Source organism: Eulemur rufifrons, chromosome 1 (assembly GCF_041146395.1).
Source record: "Eulemur rufifrons isolate Redbay chromosome 1, OSU_ERuf_1, whole genome shotgun sequence".
NCBI lineage: Eukaryota > Metazoa > Chordata > Mammalia > Primates > Lemuridae > Eulemur > Eulemur rufifrons.
The window spans coordinates 12,977,300-12,983,316 of NC_090983.1; the positions used below are offsets into that span (position 1 = coordinate 12,977,300).

General features: G+C 41.3%; 1 non-coding gene across 1 annotated transcript; it reads right to left on the reverse strand.

The window, feature by feature from the left end:
* Window positions 1–1,964: 1,964 nt before the first annotated feature.
* LOC138387981 (U7 small nuclear RNA) lies at window positions 1,965–2,026 on the reverse strand. The gene has a single exon (XR_011234024.1). It is a non-coding gene; the product is annotated as a U7 small nuclear RNA (small nuclear RNA).
* Between the last annotated feature and the right edge of the window lie 3,991 nt (window positions 2,027–6,017).

Here is a 6,017-nt window from a genome sequence, read left to right on the forward strand (position 1 = left end):
CAGAAATGAAGGAGAATTGCAAATGAACAAAGACAAGACTTCTAAATTGATTTTTTTTTTCCGGTTCTTATGTCATTCCCATTTCCTCTCTCTCCCCTACATTAAAATTTGGTCTTAGAAAGTGGAATAAGGAATATAATTTTGGTATGGTTTTCTATAATGAATTAAAAAAATGAAAGTCTTACATAAATTAAACTGTTGAACTACCTTGAAAAGCACAGCAGGGAGAAGTTTTGAAATTTCCACTCTATTTTTTTAAATGTTATCTAAATTTCCTTAACATAATACATGGGTAAGAATATAAGTGCATGAAAATTATAAAGAATATTGAGAAATTTTAATGAGTGCCTTTACAAAATTGACATGTAAAATAATATACTCTTAAAATGTCACCTACTCTCTCCTACTCGACATAGGAATTCAATTTACGATATGATGGGATGGAAATCCAGTGGACTGGGTGGGGGAGGCCCAGATTTTGATTTCAGCTTTTAAATTTACTATTTATGAGGCCTTGAACATGTCAGGCTCTTTGACCCTCTGTTGCCTTATCTACTGTAATAAAAAGTCCTCAGGAGAATCAAGATTATGTATATGAAAGCATTTGAATATTATTAAGCACTATAAATGTGTGAGATATTTTATTATTGTGTTATATTTTATATTATATTGTATTATTAATACAATTGGTTCTTCAAACCCACAGCTTAAAAATATCATGATAATAAAGGATTTTTGGTGAAACAATTTTTAGTAAAATCAATGAGACAATTAACAATCCACCTTTCTAACATTTTTATTATGTGTGCCATTTGTTTATATTTCTATAGGTAAGAGGAAAATTATGTGTAACAAGTAATCAAATAAATCCTAAAGTTCAATAGAGATTGTACGGGACAAGGAGAAACCATGAATTAGCTTAACCCAATTTATCAAGTTAATGAGACTTAATTATAATTATACTGTATTTCCTAAGATGCATAAGGTGTCACTTTTTAAATATGAGTTTCCTGATGATCAAAACATTTTATTTTTTTATATACAAACATACCTTGGAGATATTGTGGGTTTGGTCCCAGACCACTACAAAAAAGGGAATATCTCAGATAAAGTCACATGAAATTTTGGTTTCCCAGTGCATATAAAACTTATGTTTAAAGCATCACATGTACTCACCAGAAAATTGGTTTCCCTGATCATCACCTAAATACAAATCTGGGAATGACACCAATTGGACATCAGACTGAGGTGGGGGGTGGGGGAGGGGATGGGGGTATGCCTACACAATGAGTGCATTGCGCACCGTTTGGGGAGTGGTAACACTTGAAGGTGCTGACTCGGGAAAGGGGGGGTGGGGAAAAAAATATGAAACTATTGTTTTTAACTTGAAAAAAAAATACATTGGAATGCTGTACAATAGCAAAAAAAAAGAATAAAAAAAAACAAAAAAAACAAAACTTATGTTTACACTATACTGAGTTCTATTATCTGTGCATTATGTCTAAAAATATGTATGTACCTTAATTAAAAATATTTTATTGTTAAAACATGCTAACTAATAATCATCTGAGCCTTAACTAAATTGTAATCTTTTTGCTGGAGAAAGGTGTTGCCTCTATGTTGATGCCTGTGGACTGACCAGGGTGGTGGTTGCTGAAGGGTGGGGTGCCTGTTGCAATTCAAAAAAATAAGCCAACAATGAAGTTTCCTGCATTGATTGATTCTTCCTTTGACAACAGATTTCTCTCTAGCATGCAATAATGTTAGATAGCATTTTACCTACAGAACTTCTTTCAAAATTGGAGTCAATTCTCTCAAACTCTGCTGCTGCTTTATCAACTAAGCTTATGTAATATTTTAAATCTTTTATTGTTATTTCAACAATGTTCACAGCATCTTCACCAGGAGTAGATTTCACCCCAGGGAACCACTTTATTTGCTCATCTTTTTTTTTCGTGGTGGTGAGGGGTCCTCTGGTAAGGACTGGAAAACCTGCTAGACAAATTCTAAAAGAGCTGTAACACTATTTGCTCATCTATAAGAAGCAACTCCTCATCTGTTCAAGTTTGATCATGACATTGCAGCAACTCAATCACATCTTCGGGCTCTACTTCTAAATCTAGTTCTCTTACTATTTACACTACATCTACAGTTACTTCCTCCACTTAAGTCTTAAACCCATCAAAGTCATCCATGAGGGTTGGAATCAACATCTTCCGAACTCCTGTCAATGTTGATATTTTGACCTCTTCCATGAATCAGGAATGTCCTTAATAGCATCTAGAAAAAGAATCCTTTCCAGATGATTTTCAATTTACTTTGCCCAGATCTATCAGAGGAATCACTGTCCATGGCAGCTGTAGCCTTACAAAATGTATCTTTTAAATAATAAGACTTGAAAGTTGAAATCACTCCTTGGTATGGGCTGCAGAATGGCTATTGAGTTAGCAGGCATGAAAACAACATTCATCTCCTTACACATCTCCACCAGAGCTCTTAGGCGACCGGGAACATTGTCAATGACCATTCATATTTTGGAAAGAATTTTTTTTTTTTCCCCGAGAGTAAGTCTCAACAGTGGGCTTAAAATATTCAGTAAACCATGCTATAAACAGATGTGCTGTCATCCAGGCTTTGTTGTTTTATCTATAGAACACAGGCAGAGTAGATTTAGCATCAATCTGAGGGGCCTCAGGATTTTCAGAATGGTAAACGAGCACTGGGTACCACTCAAGGTCACCAGCTGCAGTTGCCCCTAACAGGAGAGTCAGTAAAGTTTGGAAGCCAGGAGTGGACTTCTCTCTAGCTATGCAAAGTCCCAGATGGCATCTCCTTCCAATAGAAGGCTGTTCTGTCGACATGGAAAATTTGTTGTTTAGTGAATCTGCCTTCATCAATGATCTTAACTAGTTATCCTAACAAGTTATCTTCTGGATAACCTGCTGCAGCTTCTAAACCAACACTTGCTGCTTCACCTTGCACTTTTATGTTAAGGAAATGGCTTCTTTTCTTAAACCTCCGAAACCAACCTCTGCTAGCTTCAATCTTTTCTTCTGCAGCTTCCTCCCCTCTCTCAGCCTTTACAGAATTCAAGAGTTAGGGCCTTTCTCTGGATTAGGCTTTGGTTTAAGGGAATGTTACAGGTGGTTTGATCTTGTAGCCAGACCATGCAAACTTTCTCCACATCAGCAACACGGCTGTTTTGCTTTCATATCATTTGTGTGTTTGCTGGAGTAACACTTTTAATTCCCTTCTAAAACTTTTCCTTTGCATTCGCAATTTGGCTAACTTTTGGCCTATCTCCACTTTTGAAATACCTTTCTCATTAAGCTTAATCATTTCTAGCTTTTGACTTAAAGTGAGAGACATGTGACTCTTCCTTTCACTTGAACATTTAGAGGCCATTCTAGGGCTGTTAATTGGCCTAATTCCAATATTGTTTTGTCTCAGGGAATAGGGAGGGTGAGAGGTGCTTATGGCCCCCAGGGCACATAATTAGGGTTTATGTTATTAAAAACTTGATTCCACTAAATTTTATTTTCAAATATAATCATTTGAAAAGCCTTACTATTTTAGAGAATGTACCTAGGCCATTGAAAACACAACAAGGTCTCTGCTTAGTGTGAGAAGAAAAGTATAGTTTTCACAAATCCCAGTTCTGCCAGAGATGTTTCTAAGCTGAATCTTTTAAGGACAATAATTCTAAAGAGGGACAATGATACCAAATCTGAGCTGCTAATGACGGCGAACCTGTCTGGCAATTCCTGTCTGTGAGGCACCCTCCTAAGCATTTGATCTTCACAGCAATGCTGTGAGGTAGGTGTAGTAATTAGCCCATTTTACAGAAGAGGAAGTTGAGGCACAGAGAGGTCTGGAGGCTCATCCTGGATTGCACAATAAGTAAGTGGCACAGTCAGGATTAGAATCCTGAGTGTGAACCTGGAGTCTGTGCTTCTAACCACTCCAGCATCCTGCCCCTGGAAAGGGGGTGCAAGAAGGAGTTATCCAAGCTTCAGCATTGTCCTGAACTGCCTCCACGCTATGTGCCCGAACCACTGGGATGCCACCCTTGTTTCCCTTCTGCTCCCCAAGCATGCCCCACTTGTTCCGTCTGCCTGGGGCACACTCTGCCCCAGACTCCTTGCTGTCATTTAGGTTTCAGGTTAAAAGCCCTGCTGCAGGAGACCTGACCAGCTGAGGCCTTATTAAAGCAGCCCTAGCGCCCAACACCTAGAGTAGGTGCTTTTACAAATAGTTTGTTCAACAAATGCACAGCAAGGGACAAGAGCATGGAAGACGCTTCCATTCTCTGGACATTAGGGGGTAAGAAATTGTCTTAGTCACTTTGGGCAGCTGTTAACGAGTACTACAGAGTGGGTGGCTTAAAAAGCAGACATTTATGTCTCGCAGTTCTGGAGGCTGGAAGTCTGAGATCAAGGTACCAGTATGGTTGGGTTCTGGTGTTGATTCAAGCAAACATCCATTATAAGCCATGGTCCTTTTTATATCGCTCTCACAGGATTGCAGTTGCATTTTAGAATTTTCTCTTGCTTTGTGCAAAGGTCTAATTCACAAAATTAAGCAAGACTCAATTTCAGTAGGACTTTTTACTGGGCGTGTCAATATTTACCTTGTTTTTTACCCTGTCATAAGCCTGTCACTAGAGGGCACTGTTGTAACACAATATGAAATACTGTGGGGGACTCTCCTAGCCCTTTTGTTTTCTCTGCGTCACCCCAAGAGAAGACACAGTAGATAATTACAGATTAATTTATGTTTAGGAAATTTCCCCATAGGAATCTCAGTGGGAGGCAGAGCTCACCTGGAAGATGTCTCAGCCCCATTTCCCCTGACTTAGGCTCACAAAAGAGACGTGGCCAATCATGTATTTTCACCTGGACTTTTGATGCTCACACGCTGGAAAGCAGACTTCTTTAGGGTGGGGCAGAGGTGGGCAGCGTTGCTGGGGTCCCAGGGAGAAGCCATGTCCAGTCTTTGGCCCACTGGCCATGGAGCCTTTAGACCCAATTGCTTCTGTGGCCTGATCGTGGTTGAGATCTACGAGTTCGTCCTTCCTTAGTTCTCGTGCGTTTTCTGAGCCCAGTTCTCAGCCTCTTATAGAACATTCTCAGCTTGAACCAGCCAGAATCAGTCTTGTTCTCGCACCAAATAACTGAGGGTGATACAGGCGCAGCACTGACAGCAGTGAAGGCCAACTACAAAATTAGGGCACGTGATGAGGAATTGCATTTTCAAGGGGATAAACAAAGATGTCAAAAACCATTCTTTGGGGGTTCTGTGTCTCTTTGAAGTTTTCTTGGCTTTGGTTCTTTTACTCTTTTCCTTTAGGATCACTTCTTTCTGCTTCCTCATGGCTGTGAGGGTCAACAGGGCCAGCCCCTACCGCTTCAGCGTGCCAGGAAGGAAGCAGGAGGGGACCGTGGAGAGGGCGGCGGAGTCCCCTCGGAGAAGCAGGTCTGCCTGTTGACTTCTGTCCAGGCTAAACAAACAAACAAACAAAAATCCCAAATCCTACGGGCTTCATGTGGTCTGGGCTAAGTTACAGGACAGGGCCTCGAATTTGCTAGAGCCCTTTCCTATTTCCAAGCAAGAGACACTGAGAACCGATTTAAACAAAAAGGGGTAAGAGGAAAGTTATTGGGTCGTGTAGCTAAAAAGACTGCCAGGGAATCTCATCCCCACCAGCTTAGCCCCCTAAGGGGACCAGGGAGTCTCTCCTGAGAGTTCCAGAAGAAAATTCTCAGCGAGGGCTCTGATCGGCCTGGCCCTAGTCAAGTTCTCATCCCTGGACCAATCGCTTCTTTTGGGCGACGAGGTGCTCCGATTGGCGAGGCCGTTGCTCTGCGTCTGTCTGTGTGAATGAGGCCTGGGAGGACAGCAGGGCCGGGAGGACGCGAGGGCCGAGAGGATGGCAGGGCGGGGAGGATGTGAAGGCCGGGAGGAAGACAGAGCCGGGAGGACGGCAGGGCCGGGAGGAAGCCAGGGCCAGGAGGAAG